We start from the raw sequence: 17,201 nt of genomic DNA on the forward strand, positions 1-17,201 counted from the left end.
GTGGTTTGAGAGACTGTGGCTTTCATTGGCTGTGACAACCGTGAGCCTGCAGGGGAGGAGGGCTGGAAGTTTTGGCAAAGCAAAACAGGAATAAGAAGCTGTAGAGTTGAGGTTCGGCGTTGGCGCTTTGCAAAGTCTAGACAGCAATCACTCAAGGTGAGATAAAGCCAGGCTGGACCGGCTCTGGGGAGAGTGTACGACGGGAAGGGGGACTTCCATTACAACTCGTATCACCTGTGAGATAGAAGCTTCGGATAAGAGAGCTTCATGTTCTTTTTTTTTTCTTCTTTTTCTTCTTTTCTCTTAATCGTTTCGGTCCCCTCGTACTTTCATGTCAGCATTTGAAAACAGCAGCCTGTTTGGTGTTTTCTTCACAGCTTTCTTTCTACCGCACAACTCGCCGGGTACGTGCTCACCTGTAATGCTTCTTAACCAAACCGAACACAAGGCGTCTTTAAGAACAACAAAAAGAAGATGACAACAAGTAAACAATCTCACTTCCCTTAATTAATGCCTCTAAAGTGTATTTCCTTTCCGTCTTTGATAGAATCACTTTTGTTTACGCTTCTTCAGAACACAACTCTGCGATGTGAAAAGAAGCTCATATCAGTGTCACGAAAACAAACAAACTAGTGCTTCATTTGATCAAACTTTCTTCTGTTTTTTTAAGGGATGAATTTAAGTGTTTAATTTATGAGAATTTTCGGTTCAAAGAATGAAAGAGTACGTGTAATTTATTCAGCAGTCCAGCGTTCCGTATCATGTAGTGTTTTTGCATAATGCAGAAGTTGGCAAATAGTGAATTTAATATAATAATTTAATTGAGGTCTATTGTTCCATCAAATGTCACTCCGTTGCTTCTATTACTTTATACTGTGTTTTCTGAAGCAAAATGAGCCGCTGAGCTGTAAGTGCTCCGTGTTAACAATACTTTAAATGAAGCAAGTCGGAATCTTTTCAGTGGGTTAATTGGAATATTCACAAATGCTTAAAAAAGAAAAAAACTGCTGACGGTATGCTCTAATGGCACAAGAATGACTGACGCTGGCCAAGTGTAAAACACCTCGAACGCGCAGAGCCAGTCATACATTTGACCAGGCGTGAAGATCAATTTATTTATTTGCACTTCAATAAGGATGGAGGGGAAAGTTAAAGGTTTGAGACAGAGATGTGTTTAGTTTGTCCTTGGAGGAAATGTGAGGAACAATTCAAAGAATGTGGATACAAGACAAGAAATATCTCCGTAGCCCCCTCCTCCCCGCCTGGACCCAATAGAGTACTCTCAACTGCCCATGATCATAAATCCAGATCTGGGCTCTGCAATATAGGGTAGCTCCGTGCTTCCTCTCCGCCCCCCCTCCCGTTTCCTTTTTTACCTGCACCGTACCTGTTGGCGGAAGCAAAATACGTCCTACATATCAGCGAGGAAGAAGGGAGGCGAGCCACCAACTCAAAGGATGTTGATCACTTGTGTCTTATCACAGGCTGAGCCAGGCCACCCCTTGTGAATTAAAGGAGAAATAGTATCTCGCTCCCTCATTTTTCACCGCCCAGAGATGTTCAGTTGCTCCCTTTCTTCCGGCTCCTGCGCCAGAGAGATAATCCGGGCCCATTTCGGGCAGCGGAATCCATCTTTCTCTGGATACTGGACCGCTAGTCCTTGGCTCTCCTGAGGTCATCAGTGTTGCCAAGCAGAACCTCCTTTTTTATATATATGTATTGTTTTTATTCACCGATTGTTTTGCTCCGAAAGTTTGGGACAGATAGAGCAAGGACCACAGCGCTGAATCTTTTAGTTATGTGCAGAAGGGGGAACTCATTGATTACATTTTTTAATTCCTTCTCACAAAGCCAAATCATTTATGCTACATTTTACTGTAAGAGATATTAAAAGACAACATTTCATTCTGTGCTGGCGGAGAAATGTATGGAATGGAAATACATACTCTAAATTTTTCATAAATTGTCAGGAAGTCTTTTTTTTTAATTTAGTTATTTAGTAATTAGAATGCAGTTCTGCTTAGAATGAATAGTTTACATTGTGCTGCATGCTTTTGATTACGTGGGAACAGGGGTTAAAGAGGGATTAGTTGTAGTGGTGCAGCGGGGTCATCGTCATCTGCGTTGCGAGCTTCATTGATACAGGCCATGATCAGCTGACTTGTGCTGGTGCCACTTTGAGAGTCACTGCTGAAATCAAATAGGTATAAGGAGATGTTACATGAGCTAAAAGGACTGACAGCAGAAATTAGTATAAAAGAAAGAATTCAGTGAGTCTAATCAGCACCATCTGCTTAAACTGATGCTCGCTAACCTTGATGTGACCTTACACTGGCCATAAACATCACAGCCTGCACTGGCGTCCAACATACAGTAAATGCTGCAAACAAAGCAGTTTAGTCTTCATCAAACAGCCTCATATTTCCTCATGCAGCCTATGAATAACACGCGATTATAGTGCTTCAGTTTGATGTTACACAGATCACTTCAGCACTGCATCATGTATAGATCCAATATGTGACTAAACAAGTGTAAAATGAATTAGGACACTACAAGAAAGATTTAAATTTCCAATGTATCAAATGTCACTTGCTGAGCAGTTCTCACCGATGAAAATGACTCCTCGTCTTCCTCTCCTGTCCTCTCTTTCTTACATCTTTCTCCATCTCTGATGGTGTCATATATTAGCTTTTATTCCTCTCTCTCCCTGGGAAATACAACTGTGCAGACACACTGTGGGCCAAACAGAACAGAAATTTGTATTTTTGCTGATATTTGTCACGCTGTTAGAAAAGTTGCATTTGAAATCACCCGTCACTTAAAAAACCTTACTGGCTTTATTGCTGCTCTTCTTCTGTAGTGGTAGCTAGATGCTGAGTACATCGACCAGTAATAAGGATGAAATGTGCTTACTATTCCCTGGAATAGCCTCCCACTGTCGTTCTCTAAAACGTAAAAGAGAATTATGGATTTGATCAACTGGTCTCTGAATGCTATTGACACCCTTTTCTCAACGAGAAATCTGGGCTCGGGAGAGCCTGAGTGCCCTGGAGGGACTTTCCCTGCCGGATACACGATGGACGGGTGGCAGAACTGGAGGATCATGTGCCTGGCGGGACTGTCGATCGAGGACGCTGAAGATATCTATCTATTCGGAACCATGATAACAGGGTTCATGCTGATCGGAGTTGGCTTAGCCCTGGTTTATCGGAGAAATAAGAGAGCGGAACCGGCTGTTCAAACCCCCCCCAAGGCTGCCCGCTGGAATCGAAATGGAACGAGGCGCAACCTCTCACAACGAACGTAATATGGTCAACACCTTGGAGACGTTTGCAGCTGCTGTGAAGGCTCAAAACAACACCATTGAGCGTATGAGGGGAAACATCAGAGAGAGGCCTGCTCAAAATGAGACCCTTGAGCGACAGTTGGAAAACATCACGGAACGGATCATTGCAGTTGTGAGGTCTCAGAATCAAAAGAACGATAACACCATGGAACAGAAGTTTGATACCATCATGGGGAGGCTCGCGACTCTCCAACGGGAGATTGAGAGGCCAGTGTCGGAGTGTTAAAGAGCAGCCTGAAAAATTCTCCTGGGCTGCTCGCATGAAATTAACAAAACCAACATAAACATTGCGGATCCCCATCACGGCGCCAGCTGCAGGCCCAAGGCTGGAGCCGAACAATCACTCCCTGATAACGACTGTGTTACGGCTATTCTTCCCATCCCATGCAAGGACACCTGGATTGGCTGGAGTACTGTTTACTTAGCCTGATAGGCCGAAGGACACTGTCTCAGCTAAACTATGGACACGCACAAACACACACATACACTGATATGCACACACTGATCCCCCCTCCCTTTCCAACGCCTTCGATGCTTGTGCCCTACCGGGGAAGATAGCAGTCAACTGGACCAGCACAGATGCTGCAGGACCGGATGCGCTGTCTACACCGGCTCTCTCTTACCCTTTACCCGCCCCTGTTGCTTGTGTTTCTATGGTGTATGGATAGTCATGTGCTTTTGTGCTGAGGTGTTTTTTCTGTTATCAAACTGTTCTCCCACTAGGAGCTCAGTCTGAGTGGAGTTTTTTTTCTCCTCCTCTTACCTCATGTAGTGTATTTTCGTTGTTTTTTCCTATCAGCCTACCTTTCTGACATGTCTGCCCAATGTGATGTTTGTGTAAAGTTGGTCAGAAGGTTCCTTTGTAAGTGCGCATGCGCCATTAGCGTGCTGCCTGCTGTAACCCTAATTTCCCTCGGGATGAATAAAGTATTCTGATTCTGATTCTGATTCTGATTACTTGCTAATAATCTAATCAAATCAAATCACTTTTTATTGTCACATCACATGTGCAGGTACATTGGTACAGCACATGCGAGTGAAATTCTTGTGTGCGAGCTTCACAAGCAACAGAGTTGTGCAAAATACAATAACATAAACAGGCTAAATATACGAATGGCTAAATCTGGAACTAATAAATAATAATAGGTTATTATTTATTATTATAATATTATTATTATTACAATATTATATAATAATATTATTATAATAATAATAGGTCAACGAAGCATGTTTATGTTTATAGTTATTATTAATATAGCTGTTAATTACTTCATATGGTGGATCAAATTATATATCATGTCACTTTTGTGTTATGTTTTATTGCCTTTTGTGGGTTTTTTCTATTGTGTCGACATATATTATGTCGACACAATAGAAAATATATTATGTATATATTATATTATGTTTGAATGAATATCTCCATGAAATATATCTTATATATTCCAGTTTTTTTCTCCTCTGTTTGTTGGTTGTCCTTTTAAGCTGGTATTCAGCCTTCACTGAGTGTATGCGATGAAGACTTTTTTGGTTGATGCAGGTAGGCTGTTTCATATTTGTATTATTTGTATTAAATAATTTTATTATTCCGACCAACATGAGAGCCTCAGGCATATTTCTGCTTTTATATATCAATGAACTACTTTTCAAATACATTTATATTTCGGTCACAAATATCTATGAATTGTGTTAGTTCATTATAAAAATGAGTAAACGTTGGTATGCAATATGTACAAAACAAAATGTGAGAGGAATCTTATAGTTTCTTTTTTCTGCCGGAGTCTGTTAGAGAAAGTGCTGTTGTTGTTTTCTTTTCTTTTCATTAACTTTACCTGCATAGAAATGGCTTCGTTTTGTTTTGAAAGTCTTGTCAAGGCAAGTTTTGTGTTCCTATGACTTGGAATTGGAGAATCTTTCCCGGCGGATCCTACTGGTGGTTCTACTACACAGACCCCCACCCCCCCACACACACACACACACACACAGTATCTAGTTGAGAATGACCAAGCTAACATCCTGTGTGACTTCCAGATACAGACAGACAAACTGGTGTTGGCCAACCAACCAGACATAGTGGTGGACAAGCAGATGAAGACGGCTGTAGTGATAGGCGTAGCGATACAGACCAATAGCAACATCAGGAAAAAGGAACACGAGAAGCTTGAAAAATAACATGGAGGGCGAAGGCAACAGTGGTCCCAGTGGTAATCGGAGCACTCGGTGCAGTGACCCCCAAACTGGGCGAAAGGTTTTAGTAGATCCAAGGAACAACATCCGAGATCTCTGTCCAGAAGAGTGCAGTCCTAGGAACAGCAAAGATTACTGCAGGACCCTCAAGCTCCTGGGCCTCTGATAGAGGACCCGAACTTGAAGGATAAAGGATATACTCTCTATATAGTAACTAGTTATCCTTCAATTGTTTATTCCATCATCTTCATGCAAACATCTGTGCGCTCTGCATCATTGCCCCATAAATATATATGTTGTTATTGTCTGCTGTCTACTGTGTAACGTACAGCGAGAGCAAAGAGCTGGACCTCGTGTGCGGACGCACACTTAGTCAGTAAAGCTGATTCTGAGCGTAGCTTTTCCTAAGTTAGCTGCTATAATATAATAACTTCCCAATTTTCTAGATAAATAAAGTGTATCTTATCTCAGCTGGCCTGTGCTCATGAAATTTTAGATTGTTTTTACTCCTTGGCAGGGACCTGCTATGTCAATTGAAAAGAGGTTGTTTTTTTTCCAACATTGTTCCAAATTTTGCTACAAACAATGCTATTTCATTCCTCCCCTCATTGGATTGTATATATTTTAATATAGATAGCTTTCCTTGCAGGGTCTTGCTCAGCTGACCTGTTGCTTCCACTTACAGAACAGGGAGATACCACTTGGTTGGAATTTCTTATTTATCTGTTGTGGCTGTAGTGTACAAAGGTTTGTTTGTGTGTGATATATAGAAAAACGCAGGATTGACTGGATATTGCTGTGTGACTTGCTAAGCCCTTGTCCTTGGCTTCTCCTCTGACAGCAAATAAAAAAGTCAGACATCCTAGAATCCTGGATATCAGCACCTATGAAGCCGATGAAAACTGCCAGGATTGTGTGGGCGAGGGGAAAAGAGAAGTAAATAAATAGCTTGGAAAAGATATTTTCTTCTAAGATTTTATGCGTCTCAGAGAGGCGACACAGTTTCTTTGTAAGGGGAATATTGGTGTGACTTGACAGGAGTTTAAAAGATTTATGAAACACACAGTGAGTGGTTGTGTGTTCCTGTATGTGCAGCCTACCCTCTACTCCTGTAGAGGGTAGAGAAATATCTCTTTCCCCCTTGCTTTAAATTCAACTGTGATGCAAGTCTGGAAACTTACACTGTAAACTATAGATGTTAAGGGACAAAATGTGATTACTTTGGACTTGTGGACATGTGTTTTGCCACTTTCTATGCTTGGCTTCAGATGAGTGCTTTCAGGCCACTAATTGGACAGCAGAGCATGCCTGCTGAATGGCATATGTTTCTGCCTATAATGACCCTCCTGTAGTAGCTCAGAGTGGACAGGAGGAGAAGAGGGGATGCCGTCTGACCTGTAAATGTGCCAGAACCCCAGCTCATTGCATGTCTTTGATGTGGCATTTTGTAGTCCAAATCGTGCTACGACAACTTTGCTCCCAGACCGGAGTTCGTCACACGGACATGTACTATGTTTGTGAATGTTTCTGACTCCAATTTCAATAAAAATGCCTTTACTGTGCTGATTAACACGGCATAATCAATGGCCCTCGTCTCCACTCCAGAACTTGGCCCTAAATTAAGATGATATTCATTGTGAGAGTTGAATTTCAGTGATGACACTCCCTGCTGTGTCCCCTATTCAGATGTCGAGCGTGGATACATTATTGAAGGTCAAGATAGAGCCTAAAGCAAATGGTCTGAAAGGATAAGACAGAGAAAAGGGGAGAGAATAAAGATCTTCAGGATCTGAAGATTCTCTGTCTTTCAGCTTTCAGGCCTGCTCGAGGATGAGGACGGCCATTTCTTTAATTGGTACTCCAGATTTTTGAAGCTTTCTCCTTTTGCTCAGTCACGACACTTCATAGGATCATCTCAGCCAAAAAGACAGTGGAAAAACCGAAGGAATAGCGATAAAGGGGTCTTATAAAGAGATTAATACCACTAGGAAAATTACCAACGTTAGGTGCAAGTCTTCTTTTCAAACGGGGCTCTTTATATAGTTTCCCGCACAAGCATTTGCATTTGATTTAACGTGCCGGATGTTCAAATTTAAACAATGGCTGGAAGCTTTATCTCGTGGGAGAGCATTTGTAAAGGTGTCGCTGCACAAACTGAAGTGTCACAGCATGACAAAAGTACAATCATACACGAGCGCCACCATTCATCCAAATATCTGTCCAGGTATCAGCTCGCGAGCAGCTTGTTCCTTCAAACTGCTCATGCATCACGTGTAATCTTGAAGGAGGACTATCCCGTCAGTGTCTGCAACGGAAGAGGTTTACTGGCGATTTGCTCTGAGGTTTTTTTTCCATTAACTGAACTGTGTTGCTTCCTGAAATCAGAAGCCCCAGACTCAGATAACGCAAGTGGATGTACTGTGTATGTGAAGGGGAGGGGGACCACATGCAAAACAGAAGAGAGGCAGACTGAATCAGAGGAGAATTCATTTGATTGGTTTTAGTTTAAATGCCAACAAATTAAGCAAAAACCGATGACTAGTGCTCCTGTGCGATATATACACATATTATTTTAACGAGTAGCGTCTTTGACACAGCTTTTGTTTAATCATTCATTTCCAGTCACATACACACACAAGACACACAGGTATGAAAGACTGTGCTGAGCACTCAAGTATTGACAAGCAGTGTCTGACAGCAACAGGAAGTAAGTTCATTCCAATAGAGGGAAAAAGATGGAGAGCAATGGACTAGCACCACCTTGTGGCCTTTGGACCATTTTCCTGACCAAGTAGAAAAATAGAATTTTCTCAAATAGCCACTAGAACCAGTTTTGTTCTGTTTGCGTGTGGAAAATGTGAATGTCTGAAATCTGCGGATGAGCAATGCATGATAATGATATATGGTATAATGTCACCAGCAGCAAAGGAGCTGCACTGGATTGGTCTGAATGTGGAGATGGCATCGAGGGTCAGGTAGCTCCATGTGCTGTGAGACTTGTTAGAGTGAGTATTTTTTATAGGCACAAGCTGCATGGCTTTATGACATCACAGTCTGTCAATCGGTCCGTGCACAATTTCAGTTCAAACAACTATTAAACATGGATTGCCATGCAGTTATATATATTCATGTACCCCTGAGGATGACTCTTAATTGTTAGTGAAGCCCCTTTTCTACCATCATTATGAGGTAGAGTATGTGTTTATCCCATTATGTCCACCTCACTGGTGCAATGCTTAAAATCTATCCAGAGATTAAGCATCATTTAAGCATAAGGTTTTCATTGGTATAAAAATGGGACAAAAGCATTGATTGGAATGAGATTTGGTACTCACATTCATGCACAACTTCAACTCATTAGATATAACTTTTGAGGTCCTTTGACTTTTTACTTGGTGTCACAATAATATTTTCTTTAAACTTTGTGATCAATAGATTGCAGCTTTAATTAAATTTCCATCAACATTTGGATGCGTAGTCATGTGAAAAAGAAAGTTAAAAACAAATCTATGTAGTGCTGTGAAAAAGGAAGTAGCAGCCAGATGCTGAATATATTTGATGCGTTTGATTAACTGATCGTCAGGAAGTCCGACAACCTCTATAAAAGCAGAAGTTTTGGCAGTTTGCGGGTCTGGAGCGTTCATGCGTGTATTCACACAAGGTCAGATTGTCAAGCTACATATCAGACTCAACAGGTTGCAGCCAGCATGTGTAATGTTAAAGTTCATGACAGCACAATTAGAAAAAGACTGAACAAGTATGACTTCTTTAAGACGCTTACAAGCCTCTTCCCTAAAAGGAACATCATGATTAGATCAGAAAGTTTCATTGGAGAACAAAAACAGAAGACTTCTGAAACACTGTCTTTTCAACAGACAAGACCGAAGTGGAGACATTTGACCATAATGTACAGCGACATTTTTAAGGAAAACCAAACACAGCTTATCAGCACAAATGCTTCATACCAACTATCGAACACGGTGGTGGAGGTGTGATGATTTGGGCTTGTTTTGAAGACACAGTACCTGCACCTTGCAGTCATTGAGTCAACCACAAACTCCTCTGTACACCAAAGTATTCTTGAGTCAAATATGTATCTGACAGCTAAACTTTGACCAAAATTAGGTCATGCAACAGGATAGTAATCCCAATCCCAACATGACTGGCTTGCTTGTGTGGGACTTTAAGAGAGTCGTGCATAATCGTACACCCGCAAACCTCGATGAACTGAAACAACGTTGTAAAGAAGAGGCCAAAATCCTCCACAACAATGTGAGAGACTCATAAAGTCAAAAAGAAAATGATGACTTCAAATTATTGCTGCTCAAGGTGGTTCTACAAGCTATTGAAGCAGGGGGGGGCACTTAGCTTTGCACAGGACTGTATTGTGAAAATACTTTCTTTTTCACATGACTGTGTTGTTAATTGCCATTTAACCACACGGTTTACATAGTACCTACATGTATGTCAGCAATATAATTGTAAACAATGTTAGTATACTCATTGTTATTTAAGACAAAGCACCACTGTGCTGAAGCGTCTAGGGTAACTTCAAATATTAAGTCTTACAAGTCGATTTATTTAGACAAATAGTTTTTTTGCGTTAGCCACTCACTTTAATATATAGTATATTATTAAATATTATATATATCCATCTGCATTTATTCAGGGAATACAATACCTCGGTCTGTGTTTCAAAGGGTTCATGCACTCGATGCACAGTCTGCCTGATAGGCGGACACACTTGACGGTCAAAGGAGGCGGTTGTCACAATCCTCGAGTGACTCCTGTGATTGACAGCCAGATAACAAGTGTCACGCAGACCATTTGCAATTGTTCCATGTAATCAAGTCTTTACCTGGCATCTGTGAAGTGCCACTGTGGTCACTGGCAGCATGCTTTCTCAAAAACCCTTGACACTTTTGTTATGCACCTTGCCATTCCCTCTATTATCACTCTACACCTCCCGCTCTTGTTATTTACTCTCTAAATTCATCTGCATTTTTATTTATTTATTTTTATGACTTTTTTTTTAAATTTCAAAGCTGCCTCACATTACAAGCATCAAAAAAATAACCTGCACATTCATCATCTTTCAATTTAGAGCCACGAGATTCAACCTCCAAGATGCACTAATACTCCAACAGGGACGCAGATATTTGCATTTTGATTAGTGGGGGGCCAACGTCTCCTGTCTCTCTCTCGTGTTCAATTCCACCGGCAAAACTGGCAACAGTCAAACGGCAACTGCACAGATTGAAATGATACAATTAAATAATGAATCGAACGGGAGGGGTGTTTCGGTGCCATGTTTGATGATTACTTTAGAGTAGTGTTTCCTTGTCATTTAGTGTCAAGAGAGACTCTTAAAAATCTCTTATGCGCTTGCTTTTCAGCTGCAGCCAGCTTTTTTTCCCCAAGGTTTGGAATCTGTGACACCTCGTATTGTTCGGCGGTTTAAATAGGGGGAAGGAGAGCAGTTGTTTGAGCTGTCTTGTGTCACTCATAAAAAGCACGCTATAGGGAAAAACCTGCTAAATTCAAACCAAACCTTGTGGGAGTCGTTTATTGCTTGTATTAGTAAGAGCTCTTCTTTGATGTTCCATCTCCTACAAGGGCTTGGATGGGGAGAAAGGAAAACTGCAAATGAAATAAAACAAAAGTTTTCATCTCCCTCATGCCTCGCCATAATTCAGTGTGCCAGAGGAGCTGCGCGCTGTCTCCAAATACTTTGTTTGTGTTGCATTAATTTCACAGGGTGTCTTGTATAGAGAGAAAGAGAGGAGAGAGAGAGGAAAAAAACACATCTCTTTCCAATCAAATCTGCCTGACAAATCGGTTCATTTGTGTATGCAGACAAGCTTTTGCTCACATGTATTCTCAGCCAGACCTGCGGAAAATGAGCCACCCCACCCGCTGAACAAAAGGCTGACCGTTCTCTTTAGGGAGCACAAAAGAAATCAGAGTGGCATGTGTCAATCAAAACTCCGGCGTTGCCATCTTGTAACTGTAATCGGGGTGAGCATGGTTATGTATCAAAGGATGGAGAGTGAAGTAATACATTGCCATATGTTTGCATAACCTTGGGACTCTGTAACCTTGAAAAAGACAGCTGTTTCTCAGCTTGGATGCTCAGTCATCGCGCAATAAGATTTCAATTACAAGGTGTGATTGCAGAATGAGAAGAATGAATTTCATGGCTCTTTCTTCAATGCCTCACATTCCCTCTGCTTATATTCATTGATTCTGACCAGAGTTTGAGTCTTTTAGCGACAATTATTTTTAATTAAAAGCCAGACGAGAGTTTTAGTTGAACTATGTACTATCCCTCGCTCTCTCTTTCTCTCTCGTCCTCCCAGTCCTTCTCCCTGAGGCCTTTCCGGTTCCAGTCGCTGTTTGTCTTGGGGCATTGTTTTATTACCTTCAAAACTCTACTGGGAAAATCTTAAGACAGCAGTTGCCTAGCAACAAGGACCTGACGGTTCCGCCACAGGAGCGGAGTGAAGAGCGGCCCGGAGCGAAAGGGAGACATGGAGGGGAGGGGAGGAGGGGACGAGGTAACAGTCTGACTGGAACAGCAGCAATATCGTCACAGCCGGAGCCGTGGGTTAGGACCTGGTGAAGGAGCAACAGCACGTTGACCTGTCCCCTTTTGAATCGCTGGTGGAGGCAGAGAGGGGTGATAAGATGAATGTGAATCAGTTTATCTGGGCTTGTAACTGTTTTATCAGAGGGTAAGTGCTTTAAAGTCACTTTGTTAGAGGTATGATTACAGAAAGTTCAACGTGCAGCTATCGCCTGTTTTCTTTATTGATTAAGTCGTTGTTCAGGGAGATGAAGTTTTTTAACGCAGAGACTTGAAGCGAGCGAAATGAAATGCATCAATTTAGTTAGCTGTGGAGGTCCACAGAGGTTTGTTTTTCTTCAGACGGGTCAGTTATCATGGTATGTTTGTACATTGTTGCTCAATTTCAACAATTCTAGTGGCACAACCTGAATGTCGTACACTAATGATGTCCGCACGAGGAGCAATTCACTTGTCTCCAGTGCTGGGTGTAAAACTGGGTGTACTAAAATTAGTACTGCAACACACCTTCATCTGTTTGCTAGCATTTGCACAGGCCACATGCTAACACAAAAGCTAGCTGAGAGCCAACATCAACAGTTCACAAAGCCATTGAAGAGCTTGTAGCTGCCATTGGTACCTGTACGTGTTTCCACAGTATGGTCAATATGACGATTGAGCCGCTTTCAACTTTGCGTTTTGTTGTCAGTTTTGTGTTCACACATAAAGAGAAAGATCACACATCTGTGCAGGCGCCTTAGCCTCGTGTTTATATAGTTAGCTAACAATTATGGGTCAGTGCAATTCAGGTGACGCTCCAGAGTAATGTGAAAGTAATGTAACGTGTCACTTTCTTCAATGTGTACTATATTACTTTACTACTTTACTGTATTACTTGCCACCACTTTAAAGGACTTTGCTTTGTCACTGACACTTGGTTGCTAATGAATTTTCTAGTGTAAACTTCTAATATATTTAGCACCCTTTTACATGTCAATCAGTGGTATGCTGCACTCTCATTGGCAGTCGCTTTTATTGCTCATCTCAGGGCTAACATCTGCCCACTTTGCATCACCAGTGGTTATTTTGTCACTTGAAGTCACTCAATAAGATTGCTTCCCTATAACCACTGGTTACCATGACGCTGCAAATGACTTCCTGTGTGAATGGCCCTTAATACTAAATGATGACAATCAGCAGTGAGGATTGCACAGAGTTAGACACTATTTGACCGTTTAAACACTATAAGACAACATCTGGGTACTTGTAGCACATATTACGTTGCTGTACTTTTCAGGGTGAATGTATTTACACCATAAAAACAGTCAAGCGTAAATACAGGAGCACACTGTTTGATACTAAACACCAGATCTTATCATGGACATTGTGAAGGATGGATATGATTTCCAGGTTTAAACAGTGAGGCTAGTGCAGGAGGGCTTTAAGCCATCATTCTTAGTAATTGTCACCGAGGGGATTCCTCAGGTTGCAAGCAACTGTAAACATTTTCCTGATGAGAGTGTTTGTTAAATTGCTAGTTTTGGGTCAAGAAAACATGAAGTCCATTTTGTAAAGGATAAGTAAAAGTCAGAAAAGGGAGATTATCTAGGATGCCCTCATTGTGAGGACAACACACTCAGTGTGGGGTGTCCTTGGTTGCCCAATCAAATCTACTGGTCACGACATCCAGTTTGAAACTGGTAAAAAATGCTAGGCTTGGGGGACTTCACAGACCACACCGATTACATCATGGTGACTACATTCATATTTAATACTGTCTATGGTCACAATGTGGGTGTCTGTCTTGTCATCTAAATTCTACACGGCAGAACTATCTATCATAAGCTCCAAGTCTACTTTTGTTTTTTCTGACAAACAGCCCAAAACCAAAAAGACAAAAAAACAGATTTGCCATTTGCAGTTAATTGTCCTGTAGACCTGTTTTCTCAGGACTGGAAGTGTGAATTGTTTTATATTATTCTGACTATCACCATAAAATCAGATAAAAGACTTTTCCAGTGGAAAGTCAAACTCTTGACTCGCTGTCAATGTCTTGGATTTGTTAAAGGAGATGTCAGTGGCAACTGGTCTTTTTCAGTGAGGACCTGACACGGTGTCAAGCCAGGAGGCTTTCTCTTTAACTGCTGATGGAATTTGCATTTGTGCTACTTAAAGTCCCCCTCTTCCCCTGCCTCTGTATCCACCCTTGCTTTCACCCTTTTGGTTCAGGAGACTTTGATAAGCAGCAGCCTACAGGCAAAGAAAAATCAGAGCTGTGGTTACAAATTGAGGTCATGAGAGAGAACGCAGTGTTTGCGGGTGCACCTATTTAAGCTTTATCTGTGTTTACAAGCATGAAAACACAGTAAAGTTCCATGCATTCACTTCACTACATTGCCTTAAACCAATGCAGAGTGACTCCTTGACATTTGCACTACTGCTAGCTGCACTAGAGATTGCTTTGCTGGCACCACACCAGATATTTAATCATAATTAGCCAAACAATTACCAGGCTAATTGTTATTGGTGCGATATTGGAGTGCAAAGAGGACAAATGTCAGGTTTATTGGCAGGGGATGTTCATCCTCTGGCTTGCCTTTGTCTCACTTCACTTTAGAGTGTCAAACTCATCTGATTCTTCAACACAAACGTCTGTACAGACACGGCGCCACAAAAAGACAAGGTAACGCACATCTGTACATCGTCACCACTTGGTCGAGCCTATTTGTGACTGTTCTCTGAAGGAAATAGAAAAGAGGGGAAAAAAGGAGTAAAAAGCCATTTAAAGGCCAATGTGAATGGCAGCGCCTTTTGAGTATCAGCATTGTGTTTTACAAAAAAGAGGTCAGGCTCAAAACTGTGTGACTGATAAGTGTGGATGTTTCAGAAGGGTCACGCAGTGCTCAGTGAAGTGAGGCCTTTGCTCTCGCTATTGATAGCTCCACCAATACACCTCACGCAGGGTGGAAATCGATGTTATCTGGTGACTGTGAACTTTGTTTGTGCTTCTGAACCCCTGACTCACATGAAGGCCTGGAAGATTTTATCCAGAAAAGGTAATTATTTTTATTTACTGCAAGTGCTTCGCTTTGCTTGTTAAATGAAATAACCCAGCCTTTTTTTTTTTCCAGAATTGCTTCGGTGCACTTTTAGTGAGAAACTTTTTGCTCTGTGCAAAAAACAGTGGCTCAATTGTATTTTCTGTACAACAGAAGACTTGAAAGAGAAACTCTTCATTGTTCTGGCACATTTGCATTGTTTTTTCTTTCCCCTCATAAATTCTGCTGAGCTCTTACAGTTTACACTCACTTTGATTCTGCCTCCATCTGCCATTCCCATGAAACCCATAATTGCTCATCTATTCATTTTGTCAACAGTCTCTTTTAAAAATCATCTTTGTGAAACGATTAGCTAAAGCAGAGGAAATCATAGGAGATTTAAAGCATATGATTAATTCATTCCTTGTTGTTTTATCAAATGGAAGATGACAAGGGTGTCAGATGACAGTTTATTAGATAGATTTCCTTTCTCCATCGAAATTACAGGCTCATTGTCATTAGCCTTTGGGAGGCCGGTTATTGGTCTAAGAGCTAAATTGCATAATACTATGTATTTATGCGTGCTGCTCCACTATGATTTAAGCTCAAATTAATACAAAAGAACAAAAAAGGCAATATTTGCAATTGAGATTAGAGTGATGCAAGTAATGCATGATGGAGGCCAAATGGCGATCGAAGTTAGAAATGTGTGATTTAATCTTGATTATGACTTAATACACCATACGCTTCTTGCAATTAGCTGTCCGTGGATGACCCTCCTATCATTTGTTAAGAGTTCAATGTAGCGTAAAATCTGGGGCAGGTCAATCCCAAGTGTTTAATCTGTTCTTGGGTAAGGGAGATAAAAAAAAAAAAAACGGCGACGTCAGCCGCGCAGGGTAATTAGCCGGGCGCATCATGTATGAGAGGCTGTATCCCGCTCCCGTTCTTCCATTCGGGCTCATGTAATGAGTTTAGCAGGAACGGAGCAGACGTGTTGAGAAAGGGGGGAGAGACGTAAAAGAAGCAGGAGTGCACAAGGGTAAGGGAGAGAGAGGTGCAGTAGAAGATGAGACATTCTCAGAAGACCAAAGCAGCTCTGCGGCCTGTCAAGAACAACTGTGTGTCCATCCCCATATCAGAGCCCCAGTGTTCCAATTCTGATAAGATAAATCCTCGTATTAGTTTTACTCTTGAACTGTATCACAAACATTGTTGCAGAGCTCATCAGCTCCGGATTTTCCTGTATTATCTGTTTAAAATGTAGGGAAAAAGGATCTGAGTACATGTAGTTTGAATTTACCCATTTAAAATTTCCATTGTGTATAAACTAAAAGTGATTTATGGGATTGTTGTCTCAGTTCCACAGAATGGGTTTAGAACGACCTATAAGTCCAGGCTGGATTATAACATGAATATGATTATTACAAAGGAAAATGTGTTTCTCAAAGATTCAAACATCAGGACAAAGCACGTCAGACACAAAACTTTTCTGCCTTCTAACTGTCAAAATGTGAGATCTCAGAGTACCCCATAGAGCTTTGTTTTCGTTGTTTTCTATGAGGATTTTCTTCTTTTGTTTACCTTATACACAAGTATGCTCACACACACACATATAGGAAGACTGTTATCTAGTAAGCCCAAAAAACGTATATATTTCCAACTCTGAATGTAAAATACTTTCAAATAAAGAGAACAGTAACCAAACAAACAAGCCCTGAGCAGAAAAGTATGAAATAAAACACAGGAAAGACTCAATCCAAATTCTAAATATAACCTCCATGTCAACAGAGAGGGAAGAGGCTGTGTGTAGCTCGCAATCCTGGCAAGGAGTTAAAGGTATGAAAATGTGTATGTGTATGTAAATTGGACCAAATTTTCCTTGGTTTTTGTGACCATTAGCAGGACTTTGAAGCAAGCATAATTTAACCGTGTGCTTTTCCATTTTCTTCATCATGCAAGAAACCAGGAAACTAGGAGCTGTCAAATAAAAAAGCATACGAATAAAGAAACTGTAAAAATGTTAGTCCTGTGTGGGATTTGGGTGAGTCAAGTGCTGCATAGATGA

The 17,201-nt window shown here is 41.2% G+C and overlaps 1 protein-coding gene across 1 annotated transcript in view; it reads left to right on the plus strand.

Annotated features, from left to right (window-relative positions):
- The window catches only part of LOC113013203 (serum response factor-binding protein 1-like), a 122,114-nt gene that overhangs the window by 39,036 nt on the left and 65,877 nt on the right, over positions 1 to 17,201 (plus strand). The gene's annotated exons all lie outside the window — the stretch shown is intronic.

The sequence above is a fragment of the Astatotilapia calliptera genome, chromosome 3, assembly GCF_900246225.1.
Source record: "Astatotilapia calliptera chromosome 3, fAstCal1.2, whole genome shotgun sequence".
In the NCBI taxonomy this organism is placed as follows: Eukaryota; Metazoa; Chordata; class Actinopteri; order Cichliformes; family Cichlidae; genus Astatotilapia; species Astatotilapia calliptera.